General features: G+C 35.4%; 1 long non-coding RNA gene across 2 annotated transcripts; it reads right to left on the reverse strand.

The window, feature by feature from the left end:
* Positions 1-12,654: 12,654 nt before the first annotated feature.
* Positions 12,655-24,069, reverse strand: LOC135299990 (uncharacterized). Of its 2 annotated transcripts, XR_010361846.1 has the most exons (4): positions 23,697-24,069; positions 19,230-19,409; positions 17,833-17,994; positions 12,655-15,776 (listed from the first exon to the last, which is right to left on the reverse strand). It is a non-coding gene; the product is annotated as an uncharacterized LOC135299990 (long non-coding RNA). The 2 variants fall into 2 exon arrangements; XR_010361845.1 differs by having other exon boundaries at positions 17,833-19,409.
* Positions 24,070-25,613: the final 1,544 nt, after the last annotated feature.

Genomic DNA, 25,613 nt, shown 5'->3' on the forward strand with positions numbered 1-25,613 from the left:
TGGAGAACCCACCCCACTGTGACATGTACAACACAAACAGCACAGTGAAAGGTGATACTCTAAAAAATCTGCTGAATTATTTATTTGGTGAATGATGTGTACAAATTATTCATTGGTCCGGGTACACTCTATATAAGTTAAATATAGGATATCTGCATTATATAGAGTTGAATATTAACTGACTTTGGACTGAGGTCTTGACAGTACAGGGCTTATTCTATTAGAATAGAATATTAATCTAAATTAGATCCAAAATTAATACAAAAACTTTTCTTTATAATTATATATATATATATTTATAAAGAAATATATATATTTGACCAAACATCTGGCTTGTGTTTCAGTGTTACAAAATATTACAAAGAAAGAAACATATCTGTTAAATTATATTTTCTGATTCACAAGGAACAAAAAGGTAGAACTACAGTGTGAAATGCTCCAAACAATTAGCCTGTGAAGTGCTCCAAGGCTTTTAATGCTTTTTCCCCTGAAGTACTAAAAGGTTGTTTTTCTTTTGTGAATGTGATTTCAGAGAGGAACAGTGTACATTAATTAACATAAAAACAGGGTGATCAGTGTTCACAGTTCTCCTAAAATCCGCTCTTTACATCTGGTGCTGAACATACCCTTTAATGTAATATACCCAATATTTAAAAGATTTGACATCCACTGGAGGCTTATCATTCATTTCATGAGCACTACTTAGGATCTAAGCAGGTCATATGAGACCTGGCATCCTAACAACGTCTCATCTTGAAAATACTTATGATGGATGGTACTGAATAATTCTCCTCTGGAAAGGCTCTGATCACAGCATTTGTAAGTATTATCAGGCCTGACCTATCAGCTGGATTTTAAAATAACTATTTCATTTTGTTTTCTTGATTGTGTTAACTTTAACTGGGATTATTGGCCTAACTCATTTCCACACACAGCTGCACAAAAGCTTGTGCCAACAAAAGAAAAGAGATGGCACAGAAGTGGCGCTAAACTAAGTGCTTCTTTTAGCTGCAGTGCATACTTAGGCTGCTTGAGAGGCTTCCTAGCTGCCTTACCAAAACAGCACTAACCTTTCTGAAGTGAGAATAGCCTAAAACCTCTATTTTCTTGGACAGTAGTTCCATTATCTCAAAAAAAAAAATAAGAGCAGAAGCAGCACCAGGACAGCAAATGGCAGTCACAGCTTATCACCTGCTCTCCAGGCTGCTGGTGTGCATAGAAAGCCAGAGAGGGAACAGACAGAGCAGAGCAGCACTCCAGCAGGCACCCCTGCCCCAGGGGGAGATGGCACCAGTCTTGCAGGAACACGCTCCCAAGTTTGTAACTGCAGAGGAAGTGCTGAGATAAACTTGGAGTAAGCTGTTTGAAACATAAATAAGCTTCAGGTTTTTAATCAGAGTCTGCTGTAGAAGGTAAGGATAGCTGGATGGTTACTAGAGTGCAGAAGGAAAGATATCTTACTGTGTTTTGCTACTGTTGTTGTGCATATGTATTTTCTATATGCCTATATCTTTCAAAAGTAAAGTTTTTACTTTAAAGGTTTGCTTTAAAGTTTTTACTTTTTTTCAAAAGTAAAATTAAAAACTTTACTTTTTTCAAAAGTAAAATCTTTAACTGGGATAGTGAGAAAAGTGCTAATGAAGCCAAATAATTTAAGTAAATGTTTTAGATTAGATAAGAATAGCTCTCCAAAGTTATTAGCAATTTGTAATAAACAAGAGTTGATTAATTAAGAAAACAAAACACAAAAGTGAATGTAGCACAGCTCATATCAAGCCATAAATCATAGCTAAGCAGTGTTAGCAAAAGACCCTTACAACTGAGCATCTATTTTTTTTCTATATTAGTACAAACTTTCCGAAATAGGAAAAGTTAAACACACTAGCAGAATGACTTTCCATATATGTCCTGTTATGGAAACGTTGACTAAAATAAAATCCCACAGGTATTTCTTGAAAGCTAATATATAGGGCCCAGAAAATTTCACCAGCCTTATGATATGGATTATAACAAAAATTCAATGTACAACATGGTTTAAGATATTCCTCATGAGTGAAAACATTGTGGAGTCCTAAGGGATTGAGTCTCCTCTATGATTCAACTATTAAACTAGAACAATTATAATTGCTACTATGAGATACATCAAAGAGAGTCCGTAATTTTATACTCTTATGTTAGTATTAGCTTATGTTTGAAAAAAAGTAAATGTTCTGAGGGACACTTTTGTTGGAGCCAAAAGCTTAGTTACAAAAAAGACCACTGAGTATCAGTAAAGCAAAATGCCAATACCAGTGACACAGTATTGCCGCTGAACTCTGATGACACAAAGTAGGAAGAATTCCTTTTTTGTGCCATGCTGGCTTACCATTTAGCAGGTGGAGGATAAGCTACTTCATCCAGAATAGTCAGCCAAATAGTTATTTGCATGATTACAGAGAATTGTCTCATTAAAGCATCAGTGCCCAGATTATCAAGTCTCTTTTCCGTCTTTTTTTATATTTTTGGCAGAAAGTGCATATGTGACTGGCATCATTAAAAGTCTAAAGAATTCTCTTCAGAACAGCTGATAGAAACTATTTTCTTTGAGACAAGCACAGTTGAAAAATATACTTTCTCCAGTAACCCTTTTATTAAGATTTCAGAATGTAGAGACAAGAGGACTCTGAGAAGACCTCAGAGCAAAAGGACTGGTGGAGAGAACTCACTCAATAAAAGCCCATACCAAACTCATTCTGTCTAGTGTTAGAGTTCAAATGTGAGTCACCAAGACATCCTCTTTGTATGGGTTACAAAACTGGGTTACAGAATATTTAAGACAACATAAATATGCTTATAGCTAACAATCACCTCAGAAAAACAATGAGAATAGCAAAAAAATAAACAGATGCATCCATATTTCCAGTGCTTCAAGCAATTTCTAGTTGAATCTATAGTTAGATTTATCAACACCTTCCAGATCTATAATTTCTATCAGAAGAAAGAACATCAGTGATTTTCACTGTTAAATTGCTTTCTATGGCTGTCTTGACTTGAAGATGGACTTATCTTCACTACAATGAATTCCTGGCTGCCCTTTAAGTGAAAAAGATTTTTATTGTGCGACACAGATGTTTATCAATGCAACAGGTAATTCAAAAGTAGATTTTCCTAAAGTAAAGTGAAACCCTCTGTGGATTCCTTCATATTTTGTTCTCATGTTAGAGGTTCCCTCTAAAAAAACACAAAATGCCAGCCAAGTTACTTCTCCAGCTTTGATTCAGATAGAGAGAACCAATCACCTTCCTAAAAATTGTTCATTGTCAACAGATTCTTTAAAGACCTCTGACAACCTATTTATGAAAAATTTTCTTAGTATTTGAAAATGCTTAAGTTCAATCATCAAGGTCCTAAATAAGAACAAGGTAACTCTAAGTGTAAATTTACAAATAATTGTCATTACCAATTCCAGTACTTCTATTGACACATTTTCCAAACAATTACTACAAAGACTAATTTACAGAAAGCATTACATATCAACTACCTGAAACCAACAGCTGTATTAAAGCTGTTTTATGAGATGCTTGCAGCTCCTCCTAAGCCGTTCCTAGGGGAGAAAGTGCAATAAAGAGAAATGCTTATCTTGACCTTGGAATTCCAATCAAAACCCACTCACTATTTCCCTCCAGAGCTTTTGGGAAAAAAAACTTCTGTATGGTTTCCTGGCAGAGATCACATGCTAAGGATTTTAAAACCACCGAAACTGTAAAATCAAGAACTGGAATTCTTTCTAATGCGTATTTTTCCTTGACCACCATCTGTATATACCAACATTGTCCTATAACCTGCATAATACAGTCAAGTGAAATTAATGTTCCATTTTATCATCCATTAATGAATATTTTTAATGTCTTCACAGCAAAAATACAGATTCATTCTTAGTAAAGAACACAAATAAAAAGATACAAAATATTTCTATTATTAAAATTAGTAACTTTTTTGTTTAACTGTTTAAAGAGAAAAGAAACTTATGCACCTTCAAAATTAGTGGTTCCATTCTGATTCCACTGAAAACAGAGTTGTTTGTCATTGTGTTACAGGAATAGCCATGAATACTGAATGCAAGTATACTGGAAAAATGCAATTCCTAGCTTTAAAATCCAGTTTCACACATTTTTTTATATACATATCTATCCCTTAAAGTCAGCTCATGGATATTTTAAATGTGCAGAATACACATGAAGTTCTGATCCTGTTCACATGAGCATCAAAATAATGAGTAATGCTGAATTTATGGGATTAGGAGTGAATCTAGAAAAAGTATTACTTACACAGCACTCCAAATAGAAGAACTACTCAGCATTAAGATTCTTATTGCAAAGCAAAAGAGCTGTTGAGGAATTAGCAGTGGGAAATGATAACTCTGTAAAATATATCCTGTAAATTGATAAGAGAAATGCAGCATGCCTTTGCTAACTCTCAATAGTTATACTCTGGAGACATATTCTTTAAAAGAACCTCTTTGCACTACTTTTACAGACTGCTATTTTATTTCTTAACTACTTATCTTGAATTTCAGGTTCTTTCTTTCTTTAAAAATATGAAAAATAAGGAAGCAAAATACTTGTCAAATCTGGTGTTATTCATTAAGCTCTTAAAACAGGAAAAGGAGAATACTGTAAAATTTAGTGTTTTCCACAGTGTGATCACTCCTAACTTCTAAATAAACTTAAATGTGCCAACACATTCTTCCACAGAACTTTTAAATATCATGATCTTTTCAAAAAGTAATTAGTTCCAAAAATCAATTTTTTCATATACTAACTGGTATATTATATTCAGTTATACTGATTTTTTGCCTGCAAAATGTATACCATTCTTTTCAAACTATTTTCCTTACATTAGCTATATATGTTACTTACAACTTACTTACATTTTTAGAAAACATAGAGAACAAGAGTTTGATCCGTACACATTTTCCAAGATACAGAAGACTAAGCATAACAGAAATTTTTAAAGCAAATCAGGTTAAAATGCATATCTAGAATATGCATAAATTCCTGTTTCTCCTTTTAACCCACTCAGCAAATTTAATTATTTACTTTTCAAATCAGTCTGAACAGTAAATAAAAGGTAACAGACAAAACTTCAATATGTATGCAGAACTAAGTATCTTAAATGTTTAAAGAACTTTAAATTGTACTTCTCCTAGAATATATGTTCTTCAGGGTAAAAATTTCATAATACAGATGTGGTTTGTGATAAATTTGTATTTAAATTTTAGATGAGAAACACATGAATATTAAAGAAAATTGTTTACTAGTGGACTAGTACTGGTAATCCAGTTTTACTGTATAACATTTATTCTTATATTTGGTCAATTTCCATAATTAGCTAAAAGATGGTTACAGTTAATTTCACACTGTTGTGTTCAGAAAATGTACATATTTTCAGCTTTGATCAGATAACAATAGTCTTTACACAGTTTGTATTTATCTTTCTAAACTATCAAGTGAATTACTTCCAATTTCTTATAAAAGAATCAAAACAGCTTTTGTCTTCTTTTATCTTCTCCATTTTATCATCTGTGAGAATATGAGTATTTTCTTAATCAAGAGAGGTACTTCTTTAAAAATCTTATCGCAGATGGGAAGACAAATGTTTGGTAAGGACAGGTTCCAGAGACTGTTAAAATACTTACTTTTGTAATGCTTTGGCAGATGGATAAGATAATTGAAAATTTTTGAACCAATTATTGCTTCTTTGACGCACAAATTGCCTTATTAATTACCAAATGTGCTGTATACAAGAATTTTCCTTTTTTTCCCCTTGTATTTATTTGTTGAGTCCCAAAAGATAAGGTTTTTTCATTACTCTCAAAGGATACATTATCAGAGATCAAACCATGTGACTGGAGAGTTATTTGTCTTAATGCAATGTATTTGCACTTCTTGAAAAAAAATCAAAAAGTAGGATTTTTTTACACCTGGATAGGTCCCTGATGTGAAGTGAGTAGGCATATGGAAAGGCATACTTTTTATGAGACCAGATTTTCAATTTTTTTTTTTTTTTTTAAAGAATCTATTATATTTTTTTGTGATAATACAAGGCTTTTTCCACACAAACATAGAACAACATATATATATATATATTTATTTATATAGGATGAGACTTCCAGTCATAATCAAAACAGGGATGTTTTAAGTGTTATTTCCTTTGAAGATTTTCTAAGATTTTTTTTCCTGAGTCAACGCTATTTTTGCCACTAATGTAAAGCACAGCACCTTACAAGTAGCTATAAAGTTAAGCCCACCCTAGGAAAGATCCTATAAAGGAATTATAGGATCTTACTCTCACACTTCTGATCTATAGAGAGCATGTAAGACAAGTGACTGAAAAAATATACATTTAAAAAAAATTTCAGCTCAAGCACTCTTCATCAATCTTTTACGGTGCTGATAATACGAGCATAAGCTCTTTATTTTGCGTTTCTCGCTTTGCTTCAGACAAGATCTTTCATTTTCAAGCAGTGACCCTGATTTAGCATCTATGTGTGCAGTCCTTGCCCTAGGCAAACAGAAAATCCACTCCCTGAGTGTGTTCTACCATGGGTGCCTAAAGCCTTCATTCTACACGACTTCCAGCAGCACTGAACACATCAGCAGTGAGTCCCAAGACCACCAGAGACTCCTGTATTTAAAGTGTGCTGAGCCTGCACAGACACTGCTAAGGAAAACTCCCTGTCTGACCATCCAGGATCTGCTCTGGCACTCCCTGAGCTGGGATGGAAGCACCTTGCCAGCTACACCTCCACACCCACACCAGGTTTCGTCGCCAGCTCAGCACCAGGTTTCAAACGTCTCTACCCCTAAAACGATTTAATCTTGGTGCAATAACAAACAGCTCAAGCTGGGTGCCTTCAAGACCCCAGACAAAGGAGCCCCAGGGCCTTTATACCCACTCATACCCATTCAGTGTAAGCAGAGGAGGATCTGGGGGTCCCCAGCTCCTGCTTTGTTTGTGTGTCCGGGTCACCGACACCTTTCATTGTGCAAAGGGGCACATCTCAAGCTGCAGCTGCACACCGAGCAACCCGCACCACAGGGATTCCTCAACACTTCCACAGAGTTTGGGAAGGGCCCTTCTCCAGGTGCTGCCAAAATAAGTGGACTTACCACTGTCCTTCCTCTGAAAACAAACTTGAGTTAAATGATAACATATATAGTCTGTGTTCCTTCACAGTGACCTTACTCAACCACTTCCTCTTGCATTTCAGAATGAAAAGGAAATAAGGATTATCCTTTAAAATAAAGAAATGGATCATCATGCTATTAAACTAAACAAAAAACTGTTCTTTTGGATATTATGGGGGTGGTTGACCCAGTCATAATTCCTGAAAAGCCTGCATATTTGAATTTGTAACCTCAACTCCTTGAAAATTAGTCCATTTTCTGTGAAGTAATTGTTTCCATTAAGTAAATGACTGTGTTAAACATGGAAAGAGCCAATACCTCTAATGGGTATTAAGTCATAAAAACATTTATTTTTATTAAAGTCTTTTTTAAAAATCTCTACAGAAAAATATCATTTCCTGCAACATATCTTCCAGGTTTATAGAACAGGAATATATATCAATCAATACAACAGACAACCCTTTTTCTTTTAAAGTAATGGATGTTAGGGAAAAGCCATTTGCCTCTTTCTCTCAAGACTGATACCTCAGGAAATTCTACTTGAATTTTTTTTTCTATTAAAAGAGGAAATAAATGGGATAATATCAAGAGTATTTGTCATAACAATTTTTTGAGTTTAGCAAAGTGAATTCTATTTATTGTGTGAATAATCTGTGCACAAGCTCAGAGACATCACGTACACAAAATGGTGTGTGGTAAACACCTGACTTAAGCCTAACGTACTCATGCTATGACACCAAATAGAGAGACCACCATATACTGGGGGGAAAAATAAAAGTATTGCTGAGATAGGAAATAATGCAATTGTTCAGCTAAGAGCATCTGCTGTATATCATCTGACAGCATTCTTCCTTGACCCACCAACAAAATAAGTGTAAGAGATCAAAGACTGAAAACTGCAAAAACAAATAGTGAAACACCAGAGTAACAGTAAAATGAGGCAAAACTGCAAACAGTACCACTAGTAAAAGTTTTCTTAAACCCATAAATGGTATTAAACTAACAAAATATTTTACAAAGTCTATATGCAAAAGACGCATGCAAACAATGCAAGGACTATGGAAGGAGGTTATGACTGCTGCTCTCCCAGGCTAGTTATACTTTATAACACTGATAAATTTACTACCTGCAGTTTTGCTTTCAAAAGCACATTTCTTCTGATTTTAATGCATCACTTGAATTTTATACTTTCAGAAATATTTGCAATGAGACATTACATTTGATCAGAAATAAATACTATCTGGCTTTTATTACATTTGCCTCCAATTTTCATTATTTTACCTTAGCTAGGGTTTCTCTTGCTGACTTTATTAAAGTTTTCTTGGATACCTCCTTGATATCAATTAGATTGAATATTTCTGACACCTGAGATCTATTTTATTATCTCATCTCTGATGCTGGTCCATATACTAGCATTTTATTTAATATCAATAAATTTAACACAATCTAAAACCTCCAAAACACTCTGAGACAGTTTTGGATTCTGTTCCACTGGCCGTTTCCTGCCTACATTCATAAATACTGTTTTATGTGCCTGTTGAATATGAGGTAATGTTCAAAGTAAGTAATTAGTAGCACAGCCTGGCCACATGCTAACCTCTCTACAGGGATATAATCCTAAATAAAATTAATCGGTGAATCAAAAGACCTATTTTGTAGCCAAGATTTTATGCTTTACTTCAGCATCTATAAAATTAAAAAATAAAAATAATTAAGAATTTTGACATATTTTAGGCTCTTGTGTTTGCTAACATTGTTGTTTCTATTGATCTCCCACTGAGGATGAGATAATGAAAAACAGCCCCAGCAGTGACTACCAAGGCTTTGATGAAGTACATGTTGGACCAGGGCATAATTTGTCTGGATGGCAGCAGAGCTTATCTTGCTGCCAATTTGTAAAATGCACCAGAAGCTTTGGCACCTGTTCAGACCTGCAGTATGCTAACAGCACAGGGAGTCTGCAGAGTGCTGTGGGAAGTCCAGGAAAGAAGCCTGTAAACAGAATTGTCTGCTTGTCTCCTCACCTTTTTGTCAGTAGGAGTTTCTGAGCAGGGCCATAGGCTATGGGGCACTGCCAGCCATTTTTCTAACCCAAGGACCAAAGGTTCAGCTTGGACTTGCTTGACTCTCACTGGATAATAGTCTGGGAACTGACTGGGAATAGAAATGCTCCATACAGTGGAACTATCTGAGCCAATATGTGCTTTACAGATCTAGCGCCAAAAGCTGACCAAGACCATACCCATATAATGATATCTTGCTAAAATAAACATTAAAAAGTCCTATAGGAGGTCCTGATTCCCATGTATGAGTTTAACAAACGGTCTATGAAGACACAAACCCCTCTGGAGACTCTCATATAACCACAGCAGTCTTCCAATTATCCAGTAGGTCAAGTGTTAAATTAATATATTTAACATTCTCCAGAGTAGGAACAGGAAAATCCTAGTCTGCTTCTCCAGGTGAATATCCCAATTACTAGGTGTGACTTTCTTGCTAATTCTTGAATTTACTTGATCTGTGCAGAAAGAAGCAGTTTCCTCATGATGAACAGAGGAATACCCAGCTTTGTCCCAGAATGTCATTTGACTCAGTGTTCATTCCTATAAATAGGAGAAGCGGGTTCAAAATCCAAGAAAGTAGCCTGTGTGTCTCAAAAGTGGTTAAATAATAAGGCAACACTACAGGGAGTTTTAGGGAGTTTGCTTTTTTAATCAACCAATTGTTTTGGTGCTGAACTAGTAATTGTGTTCTGGGAATATAGGTCACAGGATTATTCGGAGTTTGGCAATCCATTCCCTGTTGAGAATCGGGAACTTTGTTTCTTTAATTATTTTGAGGCTTAGCTAGTTTACCAATTTTGAATGTAGCCATGTATTCTCCTCTCTTTTAATACCTGTTTCTTTACCTATCCATTCTCTCCTGTCCTGTTTTCCTGTTATAAGAATTCCTGCTAGAAGACTTCAGACTTATTTTGTATTTTCTGAAACAATAACATCAAAATATTCTTGCCTTAGAGGGACAGAAGGTTAGATAAAATACCCTCTATGAGTACCAGTATTCCTTTTCCTCTGAATTCAAGCAAACCTTTTGCATTTAATTTTTACCTCTTTATAAAGTAGAAAAAAATATTAATTTCTAATAAATTAAAACAAGGAAAAATGGCTTTAAAATTTATCAAAATGCAACAAACAAACCTCCCTGCCTTTATTACTTCAGGCCCACCTTGAAGAAAAGGATATAAGCATTCAATTTTCATTTAATTTCTTATTTCCATTCAGGACAGCACCATCATCTGTGAAAGCCGTGAGACTGTCAAATATATATAAATTAGATCTGAATCTCCTTTTTTTTCAACAGTAAATGCCCTGAATATGTCATTAACCACTGTGCATCATCAACCATACCAGCAATTTGTAACTATTCCCTCATATGAGGTAAGAAGCACGAGGGTACTTTATATCATTGATGTCAATGACTAACTCAGTTTCCTCTGTAATTCTGTCAGCTATGTCATGTCAGCTTTTGAATAAAGCCTCAGCTATAATTAACTGGCTTCCTAGGGTGAAATCAGAGTTTTAGTCAATATTGCTTAAGTTTAAACAATAGCTCTTGAATTCTGTATAGCACCTGTCACTGTTCCGTCTTTGAAATGCTTAACAAAGGTGCTCAGTCTTTTTCAACAGCCATTAGGAAGAAAAGCCAGCGTAGGTGGCAGCCTGTATTATCATATTCCAGATAATTACCTTTCTGTATGCAATTTTCCTCCTAGCTGTTTTGCATGCAGTTATTATGAATCCATTGCATTCTGATAGCACCCAGATGCTCAAATTGAAATCACAAGCCCTTTTGTTAAGAGACTGTACAAAATATTCCTAAACTAATTTCTGTCCTCAAGAGTTTGGATGCTAAACACACAGAGCAGAATAACAAACTCATATAAATGGAAAAATATCCTCACATTGAAGAGAAGGATAATTTCAAATGTTGCACTTGCTAATAATCACAATGCTCAGCAGTAACTGATTTCAGTTTTGGCTCCTACTTCCTGACCTTACTAATGGGAATATTTTAATGATAGTTAATGAGGATTTTGCAACTGACTTCAAAGAAATTAGGATTTTACTTTATGAATCCAGATTCTGTAGAAATCAGATATGTGTTATGATAATATTTTAATGCTGACTAATGTCCTAAAGCACTGATTTATAGACTTTATTAAAATGCTTCCAGTAGGTGGCTATAACCAGCATTCTTCATTTCTTGCTTTTTTCTTCACATCTTTTGTTCTGTCATAGGGTTTGAAATTATATCTATCACCAAGTCATTCAAGAATTATTCTTAAAAGCAGAACAGGTTATTGATTATGTCATCATGCTTCACACATACTGAAAAATCTTACCTGATGACTGTAAAAAAGTTATATCTGATGACACATTACATTCAGTATCTACAGGAAAAGAACCCTATATCTTCCAAGACTGATACCAGTTGATGGCTCACCCTTGCACAGAAAAAAAGAAAAAAAAAAAAAAAGGTAGATCTACACTAATAACCACTAAAAATTCAGGGTTAAAAAAAAAGTCAATTGTTACTATTTCTTTTCAAAAATGGGACCAGAGTATTTGGAAATTGATACATAACTATCTCTTACTCATTACTGACCCCTAATTACATTAAGCACTACACAATAATAAAAATATTAGTATTTTCAATTCACTCAATTAAAAACTTATATCAAGTCCAGTATGCCTCTAGAAAAAAAACCTCAACTGTTTAATGCATCTGTGCTTTACAAGTAATTGAGTGTATTTTACATGACAGATCTTGAATGAGAAAGTTCTTAATAGTGGATATGTTTTATATCTCAAATAAAACAGAAAAACACTATACCCCAGTGCATCATCATGGAGTGAGACTGTAAATTGCTCTTTGCCAGATCTATACAATTATGCTGATTTGTAGCACTAAGTACTCCAGGGACAGTTTCCCAAATATACAATTCAATGATGGATATGAGAAACAAATCAACTATGAAACATGAGATTATTATTTGGAGAACTGAAGAAGATTTTTTTTTACAAAGATATTTTTAATAAATTACAGTTGCTGCTTATTTGTCAATCCACTGACTAAAGTTAAAAAAGCTTCTTATGATTAATCATGCCAAAAGTACATCTCCTGGAATAAGTGTTCCTATCCATATTTTTATTCTCATTCACTGGGCATTCCTTTTTTAACAGTTTTGGTATGCTATAGAACCTGAGTGAGGATTTAGCATTTGCATAACTGCTTTCCTGAACAGAGACTCCTTTGGCATGATTTATTGACATAGAAGCTTTAATAGAAACCACCATGAATTCATACTGGAGAAATACATGCAAAAGCAATTAAGCTCTCATCAAAATGGACCATTTTCATATTTTATGCCCCAAAGGGCTGTGAGAAACAAATGAGAATCTGCTTCCCAAAACTATGTAGGGTGTCTTTTACTTGACAGAACAATATTACCATAGCTGTTTTTCCATTTTAATGATCTCTCTTTTTATTTTAGTGTGAAATATGTGATAACATCTAGATTTCATACAAATTTATATAACTACTATCTCTTTGTATTTAAGGTAAGCTAATAGAAAAACATATAAACTAATAGATAAACACAAACTTCCATTTCATTTCAATAGATCATCAAAGCATTTTATATTAAGAGGTCAAGAAGATTTGTTTAATTGATTTGACCTTTTTTTACCTTCCTATTTCAAGCACACTTATATAATGTCTTATATTAAAAAATATTCTCTGTCTCATGATATGACATAAAATCATATGCTCCACAATGAAACAAAATATGTTAAAAGCTTAATTTCAAAATATGCTATTCAGAATTTCTAAAGTGAGTTTTTTTCTGTCAGTATGGAATGAAATAAATTTTTAAAATTTCTCCTCATTTTTAACGTACATTATGTTTTTATTCATGGTTCTGAGCATGAGGGAATGTACATATATTTCCCATAGGTAACAAGAAATCAGGTAGCAAGATATTATAATGCAGAGCTATGATAATTCAAATTACAGTGTTTATGACAGTTATAAAAACACTCATTCCTGTTTGGAATACCACATTAATTTGATCTTTACAAGTTAGGAATTGTCTTGTTTGATTGATTTTGTTTTGGAAACAAAATCAGTTATATACTAATTGGTATATAACACAGCTAATCAGCAACATAGGACACTTGGATATGGGAAACCTTAGATACATAAAACTGTTTTTGTGTCATGTTTACTCATCATTAGCCCATCTCATTTCATTAAGGCCTGCACACAGAACAAGTGCAGATTTCATGCCTTCTGAAATTCTGATACTTGGGCTGCCATGGCAATTTTGCACTTTAAACGGATGAAAAGCTGTACTGTAAGAATAGGAATGTTTATTTTCTAAAAGTTATATTAACATGACGAGGAATGAACACAGGCAGAGAGAATCAGGCTTCTTCAGCCTGGTGAGCAAAAGGCTCCTGGGAGACCTCATAGCAGCCTTTCAGTACCTGCAGGGGCCCTCCGAGGAAGATGGTGACAAACATTTTACCACAGCCTATTGCAATAGGACAGGGGGTAATGGTATTAAACTGAAGGAGGGTTAATTTTGATTATGTATATGAAAGAAGTTTGATTTTTTGGTTTTTTGGGTTTTTTTTAAATGAGGAAACACATTACAATAAGTTGTCCCAGGAGGTGGTAGATGCTCCATTTCTGAAAACATTCAAGGTTAGGGTCTCTAAGAGTCTACTTGGTCATGTCCCTGCTCATTGAAGGGGAGCTCAACTTGATGACATTTAAAAGGTCTCTTCCAACACAAACTCTTTTATGATTCCATAACAACTACAGAAAACTATATTAAGATCTTTTTATGCACCAAAAATTATGACAACCTTCCCACTCACAAATGCAACATGTGGGGAAAAAAAATTCAACCCTAACCCGGTTGAACAGCATCAACTCCAATATTGTTTAAGGCAGGCAATTCTCACAAAATGAGGAGGAAAAACAAGCCCACAGTCAGCAGAGTTACATTGCTACTCCAGATGGCAAAACTCTGCATGAAGTCTGCAGATTTGCATATCAAAATACAAAAGCTCATTGATTTAGTTTGTTGTGCTCCATATCACAGGTCATTAGATCTCAATCATGTATCCCTCTGTTCAACTGCAGTAGTTGGTGTTTAATTAAGGGAAAATTTTGAGAAAACAATCCAATTTGGCTTTGGCACATTTACTACAAGAAGTATGAGGGAGACAGTAGCATCCTCCTCCTCCCCAAACCAGCAGGATTTCAGCTGGAAGAAATGCAGAATATCCTACATTATTAATCCTTCTAGCCATGCTGAGGACTTTAAAGATGGTTAATTTAGTAACCCTATAGTAATTTTTTCCATCATTTAATTATCACCATTGTTAAAAAGTGGTCCCAAATTTCTGATGCAAGAAATCCTGGTTCAGCTAGCAGGATATAATTATGTCTTTCCCTGCTGAATTTAGGTCCTTTTTGTTAACCACTATATACTCATAGGTTGCAATCAAGTGACATCCCAATTTTATTTCAGATAAAGTGAACGGATTGAGCTCAGTTCCTCACAGCAAGATACTTTCTAATCTTAGGAACATGTCAATAGCTTTTTTCCTTCATCTGCCCCAATTTTTCAACATTCTTTAAAAATTATGGATTTCATGAGCAGCATCTCAGTGTTATATATGAAGATCTAAGGCTTCTTAATTCTTTTACAAATTTAAAGATTTCATTAGTCCTTTTTTTCTACCAGACTGAACTGTGGGAAAGAATTTGGAATAAGTCCTGCTCTGTTAAAAAAAAATATATATTCAGTGTGGGGATAAGTGAAAAAAAAGTTCTGCAAATTCAGGAAGGTAATAACTAATTAGAAAACTGAAGAGTCAGGCAATCTGCAGAATGAGCCAATGAACCATCATTAAACATCATTCAACATCAATTCTTGATTGAAAACCATATCTTTCCAGAGTATATTTCTCAAAAAAAAATGGTATTACAGAAGGAATTCTATGAGTAATTTCCAATATTAGCACACAGTGTACCTTATGGAATCACAGAATATCTTGAGCTGGAAGAAAACCAGAGGAATCATCCAGTCCAACTCTTAGCCCTGCACAGGACTGCCCCAAGAGTCACACCATGTGTCTGAGAGCCTTGTCCAAATGCTTACTGCGCTCTGTCAGCCTTGGTGCTGTGACCACTGCCCTGGGGAACTGTTCCAGTGCACAACACTCTCAAAGAACCTTTTCCTAATACCCATCCTAAACCTCCCCTGACACAACTTCAGGCCACTCCCTGGCCACCACAGAGAAAAGATCAGTACATCTCCCTCCACTTCCCTTCCTCAGGAAGCATGTTAAGTGCTTAGACTGTTTTCTGAAGAATTTCTGATATCTTATCCAGGATATTTAAAATGAAATATTTTTGTGGCATCCACTTGATATTGTTTTCATCTACTTTTACTTTTTCTTTACTAATTACTGTAAAGTTTCAAATATCAGTGTGCTGTTACTGTATTTCATGAATCACAAAGTCCAGCATCTGGAAAGGAACACAAGAGATAAACTAGTCAATAAGCCTTTCAAAAGGCAGCATCTATTGAAAACAATCCTTCAAATTCCTCGACAAAATATTTATTTAAGATACTTTATGGACTATCAGAAGGATTAAGCAGATTTTCTGAAAAATCTTACTTTTTCATCATGCCAATTTTGACAATGCCTTGGCTCCTTTAGCATCATATACAAAACACTGAGAGAACTAATTCTTCATTTTCTCTTCTTCATAGCTTTCTTTTTTTACACATTATTTTCCCCTGCTTTTATGACATCCTACAATTTTAGAAGCTTGTTAGAATTATGCTCTGCTTATGCAGATCTGCCTATACCCAAAATGAAATGTCTAGAACTGAGCTGTTACAACTAAATAGAGCTGGCTAGAGGCACTTCAGCATCCTTGTGAACTCAGCACCGCTGAGAGTTACAGAGCATTTAGCAGCCTTAATGTAGCTGTCCATGAGATTTTCATCTGCATTAACCTTTCACTGACTTTTCTCTGAAGTAGGCTGCCAAAAACCCCTTTTTTTGAGCAGATATTCTATATAATTTATATGTACCTCATAAAATCAGATTATGACTTAAAGTTCCAAATGAAATTTATATAAGAAAAAATACCCTGACCAAGCAAAAGATTTTTAAAGGGAAAAATGGCACATACTTCTTGAAGACACAAAAGGTGAGATAATTTCATGGGGTTTGGTTTTCTTTCTGTGTCTGCTTGTTTTACATTTCCATTTGCAACCCAAACTGAAAAGGTGGTTCAGAAGTCATATGGGATTGCAGACCAGTTTTAACTCATCACATGCCCCTCCCAAAGGCAGACTGCTGATATCATCAATATCAGTTTTATGGTTTTGTTCCTTTTTCAAGGTAGATGTTTTAATCTGACCTTGTTTTGTCAGGCTCTGTGGGAGATGAATGTAACATGAGCCTAGGATTTTAACTGGAAAATCAGATCTTATTAGGTTCTCTATTTTTGAAATTTGGAGACATACATATTCATATGGCTTACATGATCAGAGCTTAGAAATACTTTGTAAATGAGTTCCAGTTCCAGAATGCACAGGCTTAAGAGGCTCTGAATTTGTACACAGCAGTTTAGCACAAAACCAGTAGAGGTATGAATCTGTGTACATCTTGTTTGTAATATTGACAGCAATAACACAAAATAAATAATGCATCTACTCTACAAAGTATCTTCAAAGGCTTTTTCTGTAGTTTAGATGCATGCAAATGTGGAAGAGACCAGTTATCACTACTCAGTAATGGGCTTAGTTGTTGTTGATCACATCAGAATGTTAATTCCTGCACAGTGAAAATTTGTCTGGATTTTCTGCTATGAAAATCCCAGTAACACACACACAAAAGCACATCCCAGCACATCCACACACAAAAGGACACGTAGCAGAAAATCTCTGGATGTGCTTTCATCCTAAATTTCTTTTATTCCAAAAGACAAAAGAAAAGTAAACTCAGAAAGCATTGTAAAGGAAGGAAACAGAAAGGGCGCCTATGGAAAATATTGAAAATTCTTCTAAAGTCTATGAACTAGAAGGAAAAATTATTGTTTGTGTTTTAAAGATGCCTGATATTCCTTTGGGAGCTTTACAGAATGCCTCACAGGCCAGAACGAATGCCAAAATTCAGAGTATATTGTGGAAACATTTCATTTTGACGTGTGTAATTTTCTTCTAACTCACTCTTTATAATACTCATTTCCTGGTTTTTGATGAGTACTAGTTTAACTGACATCTTTTTTCTTTCATGAAAATATATACTATATTACTGTAGAATAGTGGAACAGATGCATTTTGTCCATGATATTTTTTTTCCTTATAGCCTTCTTAACCCAGAATAACTGGTTCATTTTACAAGTCCCATTAAATGTACATTTCTGCTTTTGGGTTGAAAGCTATTGACTTAACTAACTATTGCTAGTAGAGCCTTCTTAATAGCAATATAAAAACATGAATAAATTACCAATAAATGTAATTCTTCTTTGCATGGAAGATCTGATTCTTTACCCTTCTTAAGCTCACCTGGGTTTGCATCAAAGGCAACTGGGCAGTGGGTGCTGAGTCAGGACCAAAGACCCAAAGTGCTCCACAAGTTGGGAGAGGATCAAGGGCTGATTTGAGCACATGATGGGGATGATTGACAATCAGTCTCTTAAGCACTTGTGATTGAATCGCCACGTGCTCCTGAAATTAAGGTAATACTGTTAGCCACTAATGAAATTAAGAGTCAGTAGCAAGAGAAGGAAAGGTCTGAGGAAATGAAATCTATGGCTAGCACACAAGAGCAGGAGAAACAGAGAGATCTCTGAAATTATGGAATTCAGGATGCAAAATATGTTTCAGCAACCATACAAAATGAGGTTGCACAGTACAGGGGAGTTCACTTTGACCATGATCTCTGTGAGAACTTTTCTATAATTAACAAAATAAATTACAGCAAGTGATCCTCCAAGCAGATTTACAAAGTCTTTCAACTTACTACAGTTTAAAAAACTGGCCAATGTTCCGTTAAGTTTGATTTAGTGACACTTTAAGTCAAACAAGTTCTTTGAGGAATTTTCTTCTTGTTTTGATACATATTTGAAGCATTTCTTCAAAAAACCCTCTGGGAGCTCATCATGTTAGCTGCAAATAGCAAGTTATTTGACAGTGTCAAATCAGACAATTTTTATTACATTTTCTCTTAAACACTAGGGCAACAAAGGGAACAGACTAAAAAACTAATCCTTAAAAGGCAATTAAAATTGCCACAATATGGTTCATTTCCAGTGTTCCCCAATTTATTTACTGTGTGCTTTAAGTACTGTGTACTTTTCCCTATGTGCTCTGTTACACATATGGGAATATACATAATTTGAAACTGTTATTGCATATATATTAACAATATTTTTCTGATTTTCTGTTCTGGGATTTGTTACAATGTTCATAGGTTCATAGCTGTTGTATTATAGTGGTGGATACTTCTCTAAGCAAGTGAGGCAGTGAACCCTTAAGAAGTGATTCATCTTACTTGTGTCACTCATCACGTGTACTGGGGTGGTGTTAGCTATCCTGAGCACATCCAGGACTGAAATCTAGCCAACTAAGATGGCTAAAATTAAAAGTCCTGTGATGGTTTACTTTCATAACTTTCTCATGTAAATTCTGCACATACTATAAAGCCCTGCTTCACTCTCTGTCTCATCAGTTGATCAATTAGTTAATTGGTAAAGGCATGTCCAAACCAACACCATTAAAGAGACAATGAGACCTGCTGACCCCTGTAACAGCCTTGATTCTTTCGACATTTCTCTGGGACTCAGATGTAGTGAGGCAGTAACAGTGCATGCGAGGTTGGCACTAGTGTGAGTCATGTCAACATATTCAGCTGGACTGAGCTGTATAAACGGAAAAAACAGGAAAACATAAAAATGTCTTACCTAGTTCCAGCTTCCCCAGCCCACAGACAAGAGAAACAACATGACACAATTTCACACACTTTCTATTTGTCTGTCATTACAGTAGATCAGACTTGGAGTATGTTGCTGAGGATTCCATATTTCTGTGAGCACCTTCCTCAGCCTCCAGGCTTTGTGAGTGGTCTTTACTCGCATTCACTGCTGCAAAGGTTTTGAGATGTTAATAAAAAACTTGTCTGATCTCAAAGAGTATCTGGAGTTCAGTAAATTCCCCAATCCCCACTCCCATGTGGGCCTACTACAAAGCAAAGCACAGCTTTCTCAAAAAAATTACATTATTTGAAGGGTGAAGGAGAATTTCCAGAGGGCCCTTCAGGCACCAACAGGTGTATATATGAAAGATAGAACAGAAGCTTTAAATATCTCTTTAGTTTGACTAAATTAAGCTAAATGCCTTTTACTTTGCCAGCATCTTCTTCCTGGTAATTGCATTTTGTTTCCTTCTCCTCCAACAGCGATTTCTTCCAGGAAAAAAAAGTAGCCCCTCAGGAGCTGTGCCTGCTCTCATCTTGTCTTTTTCTAACTCCATGCCTATCCTTTTCCTCCAGTCCCTCAACACTCTGAGTTTCTTAGAGACCATAAAAAGCAGTGTTACAAAGAGGCAGGCATCCCAGCAGGGAAAATAAGCTGTAATCAGAGCATTTTTGACAGCAGGAATACGACAGAGGAGTGGGGCTAGCATACACTCATACAAAACTCTGCAGGAATTGTATCTTAAGAAAAATGAAAAGTGATCCTGCACCCCTTGCAATGTGGTGATCATGTCAGAAACCTGGGATATCTTCTATAAACTTCCTTAGAGAAATGTAGCTTTCAAGATCCAGTGTTTGGAGGTCACCCATCACTGCTACTAAGCCAGGTACCCCACTTATCCAAATGGGACTGCAAAATATTTGTGATACCTGATATTGTTAAGACACAAAGAATGGAGGTTCTTCATACAAAGGATTCACAGCCAATAAAAGGATTACATCTCTCCCACTTCTCATGTTAAACTAGATGTGTATTTTTACATTTGGAGAGAGTTACAAAATCTCATGGATATCGGAAGAATGTTTGCCCTCTAAGGGTTTTTTTGCTTATTAGCAATTTTACATTTAGTGGTCAATTTTCTGCAAATTTCATAGAATATTAAACACCAAGCCTGCAAATTTTCCTATTAAAAAATAAAGAGAACTTTAAAAATTTAAATTTCAAAATATAGAAATTTTGTCACTCAGTTCCCTTTCCTTTGGAATAAATTTATAGTGAATCGAAATAGGATAATAAAATCATACTCTGTAAATCCACTAAGCTGATAATTTACAAAACTATTTCCAAGCATTTTTTTCCCCTGATACAATGTACCCCAGCTTTCATCTAGGAAAGAACTCATATTCTGCAAAAATATCAAAGTCACAAGTATCAGATTTTTCCTTTCCTCCTCTTCTATTTAGTAAAGATATTTTAGTATTGCCTTTCTAGTCTTTGTCTTCAAACTTAACAAATGTTTATAAACTAGTTTATAAATTCATTCTTGTTAATTTTTTAGCATATTAACACACTTTGTTCATACCAGCAGACTCAGTCTGGAAATGAAGAAACCACTAAAAATAAAGTAAAGCTATCAAGTTTATCTTCTGGTAAAAGACAGAAAAGTTTCATCTTTCCTCATCATATAAATGGAACAAAAATATTGCAAACACAATGACGTATATCTTAAATAGCCACATTGAAAATGCTGTTCCTCTTGCAAAATTAATTTTTTAAGCAGTTGAAGGTATTATTTTTAGTATCTCACAATCTACTCATCTAATTGATCCAACCAATGATAATCACAGCCCATCTGCTTCCTTCAAACTCCCTTTCAAGGGTATCAGCACACTTCAGCTGCACTATGCCACAGTTACTAAGGCAACCAGTGTGTGGAGCAGGCAGAAGCTGTGCTTATTCACATTAAAATATTCTCCTGCCAGAAAAACCCTACAAAATGATGTATATCGAAACTATGCATTTACATGTAAGAAATATATATGAAAGAACTTTGGAGGAGGGGAAAATACATGTCCTATTTCTTTATTTTCATTCTTTTTGAAAATTCTTTTATGTTTGTGGTATAAGGAAGGAGAGGTTTCATATGACAGAAGATAAATAGGAAGTATTTGGGGCAAGTTATGAAGATTTCCAAGTGTGCAGTAGATATAGAAGTTGCTTCCTCAAAGTACCTGCAATGTAGGTCTGAGGCAATGACACAGATTTATGTTCATACATAGAGTTTCTCACATGCTCACTGAGTGATGCCAGCTTGGACTGCCCTGTGACTGTCAGACTTCTCAGTATTGTGTGACCTAAGACCTCTTTCCCAAATCCCAGGTCTGGATGATTTTGAGCTTGTGGGTTGGGGGAGTAGCCCCATCCCTTTTCTCGTGCTCATTTTTTCTCAGAAAAGCATGACAGGTACTTTTTATCTAAATATTTTGCCATTTTTCTTATATTAAATTTATTCAGAAGTGAAATTCTTCTGAGGAGACAACAAATACAAGGTTTTTGAAAAGCTTCAGAGGATACCAGATAGAATCAGAAGATTTGCAGAATACAAAAAAAATACTATGTTTTTCAGTAATATTCGGAAAAAAATTCTGCCCTGATCTCTAATCCATTGCAACATAACAAATATAAAACCTCTCCCTCTCTTACTGCTTTTACCAAATGCAAAACCAATCAGAATCCTGTGGAGGAATAGAGCCTCTGGGGTTATTGCAGGTGAATAATATGTTTTGATGAATTAGCTGAAATATTAATGTACCAGAAATAATCACATTGCATGCCAAAGGCTGAGACACTAATTGTGTCTTGCATCTTTATACTCAGCTGACACTATTTAAAAAGGCAAATAGCACAGCTTTGAGAAGGCAAAATCCCTTACTGGGAAAATAGAAAACATCTTCTAATTTGAATGGGGCTGCCAGGAGACCTCACCTTTGGAATGGTCCCTCCTATAGTGAAATGTTAGCAATTTTGTTCAGAGCTAGACAGAAATTTCCTGTGAAACAAAGTGCATCAGAAGTGGTGGATTATTGAGTTCCAAATTATTAGTCTGATTGACTGTGTTTCTTCATCTGTGTCCCACTTGAAAGATTTATTCTCCTTTAAGCACTGAGGAGAGGATTTACTTGCCTGCTTCCAAATTATTCATACAAGCTTTCTTTTATGGTTGGTAGAGAAATTGACATTTATAGAAAACAATTTATCTGCACAGTTTTATCCCTGTCAGAGAAGTGGAGTTACAGTCTACTCTTCCCTGTTTCTCTCCACGGATTGTAACAGAAGCATAGACATCTTGCTCAAGAGCAGACATCTACATTTCATCAGGCAAATCATCTTCCCCTTAAGATCATGATTTACTGTCTTTTCTTAGTATATTCCTGTCCTCAGAAAATTATTCGTCTGGGCAATGTGAAATTACTTCCTGAGTTATAGGGAACTTGTATTATTGAGTAATATACTTAACAGAAGTCCTGCAATGAAGGGGAAAAATATCACCAGTTCTGCCCTTGTATCAATGAAGAAAAGACTCAAGACTGTATTTGCTACACTGAACCTTAAGAACCTGGTAGCCAGTTGTAATTCTGATTTGCCTCCCAAAATTTAGGAATGCCATGGTCAAATTAACAGACCTAGTGTACACAGCCAGTTGTGCCCCAACTCACTTTTTTCCTTGCAAAACCAATCTAATCCAGAGTTGAGAACTAGGATCAACATTATACAGGCTATCCAGAATCAGGAATTATTTTAATGTAAAAGAAAGAGAAAAAAAATCACATTTTTCCCAAAGATAACTAAGGAAACCCATGGATAAACATATTATATTATTAGGTGTTGTAGCATTTCCTAAGCATAGAGATGCAACATGGTAAAAGAACAAACAATTTCTAATACCTAGTGTAACTTTTTCTCAATGTATGTTGTTAGATTAACTGAAAAGAAGTGTTTATTCTGTGCCATGTGAGAAAGGTTTACATGCTCCAAGCTTTCAGTGCCCACTTCTCATGTGAATTCTGCTCAGATCAATCTGATACCTCTGGAAACTCCTTGCATGGTTCATTCCTTAGCATTCCAGGCTTTTTTGAAGTGAGCAAGGATCAGATTAGATGATTCTGTAAATGTTTTAAGTTAAAAAATTTAAGGTATAAACACATTTTTCTTAAATATTGCGGCGTGACACACCGTTCTGACTAGCACAGCCACAGGGAAATAAGAACACAGTTTATCTGCACTTAGATTATGCTCTTAGCAAAGACTCTTGGCTCGTCAGATTTCTGCCACCAACTAAACCAACTTTGTCATCCAATTAATGGCATCTAATACAGCTAGGTTAGCTCTGGGGGAGCCGTCCCAGCACTATTGTAGCTCAGGGTAGAGCAGATTAATCCCAACTAGTTGTCTTACCAGTCAAGCTCAGAATGATAGAAAGGCACCAGAAAGTTCTCTTTCTTTGAGTCAAGCTGAATTCTGACACAGCCAAGTTTCCAGTTCACAATAATTGCTATATATCTGAGTTTTCACTTGCAGAGGCTGAAGTGTTGAAAAGCAATGAACATTTTGTAGCTTGCCTGTGTGAAGAAGCAGGATGAAAGCACTTAGAGCTCAAAAATTCAATACAGTGTCACCTTACAGCTGCAAATGATAGAACTGGAGAAGCTGTAGTGCAGCTACACATCATTTCTATCAATAGGTCTCATGGGCTTCTAGCAGTAGTAGATGGGTACATTGAATAAGATGACTCGGCTGCCTCTTGCATCAGTGGATCCAGTTGAAATGGCTGCTTACATAAGCTGTAGGAAAAAAGTTAATCTGCTGGGCAAAGTGAGAGTACACCAACAGCAATCAAACAAAAGAGAAACTGGACTGAAAACAGTGCAAGCAAGCAGTGCATGAGAGCATTATTTTTCTTTGTATTTTAAAAATGTAGAAGGGAATAATTTCCCACTGGATACATATTTTGGAGTGTAATTTGTATTTTTGTACAAGCATGATAATTACCATTATAGATTGCACACAAGCTTGGTGGACATCACATAATTATCTCCTTAAAAAGTAAACAAATATCTGCTAAACTGCATCCACAGCCCTTTAGGTTTCTATAAATACTGTAATAACAGCAGAAGTTCATTTAAACCAATATAGCTGGCTATCTGCAGTTACTGTTTTTTCAAAGCTTTCATTGTGGAAATACAGTTCAAAAATTTGCACCCACATGCTCACACTGAAAACACAGCCATTATGTGCACTCTATAAGTAAATTTGGCTTTTGAATATTCTAAAGTAATATTCCCAGGCAAACAAACCAAACTTACAATTATTTCATGAACCAGACTAAGCCTGTGCTTTGAGCTTTACACGAGACTAGTTGCTATGTCCATACCCATTAAGAAATGCTTTTGACTCAAGAGAGTTACTCTTCCACACATCTCTCTTGTTTCTAGGGTAATACTCTTCCCCAGAGGCAAACCATTTTCCCTTTGACAGTGTAGTTCCACTGTGCAGAGTATTGGATAAGTGGATCCTTTCTATTCTTTAACATCTCTCTCTGTTCCTGTTTTCTAAATCATTGTATGTGATGTCTGAGAGCTGCAAGCTTAAGATGTCATTGCAATGGTTCCCACTATTATTGGTCAGAAAGCGGGCACTGGAAAAGCCAGACTTAATCAGACTCCTTAGTCTAAGTAATTTGTGGGTAATACTGATACATTGTGAAGGGATCACTAGAGTAGTCCTATGATATGTGCAACATAAAATAAAATAAATGCAAGAAATTAGCAATCTTGTGATATTTTCAAAGAAAGAGCTGGTTACTTCATATCACCTCAAGCTGATAACCAATGGCATTAGCTGCTCAACTAATCACAGGGTGATTTTAATCCTGTGACTCCTGTGCATAGAGTTTGCTAACAGTGTTTCTGCATCTAATCAAATTGAAATGTTACCTGTTCTCACTGGGGGAGAAAAGGCCACAACTCAACAAACCTGTGTACCATCTTGCACACGTCTGTACTTTGTGTATAAATAAAATAAAGTGATGCTATAAAAGAAATTTAAAAGATAGTAAATTTGAATATTCACACATTTTTGCCTCTTTTCTTTCTTTTACTGCATGTATGACAACATGCATGCTTATTTGCTTTTTGAATTATAGCTGTGGAGAGCTAGTTCAATGACTCACTGCTCCCACACAGTAAAATCTACGTTCTTTATGTCTCTGTCTTACCACACATGCACACACCAGCTAACATGTACAGAGTCAATCATAGCTACATCAATCTGTTTTCTTGTATATAAAACTGATCTGTGCATATTGAGTGGCTG

Source organism: Passer domesticus, chromosome 4, assembly GCF_036417665.1.
Source record: "Passer domesticus isolate bPasDom1 chromosome 4, bPasDom1.hap1, whole genome shotgun sequence".
Lineage (NCBI taxonomy): Eukaryota > Metazoa > Chordata > Aves > Passeriformes > Passeridae > Passer > Passer domesticus.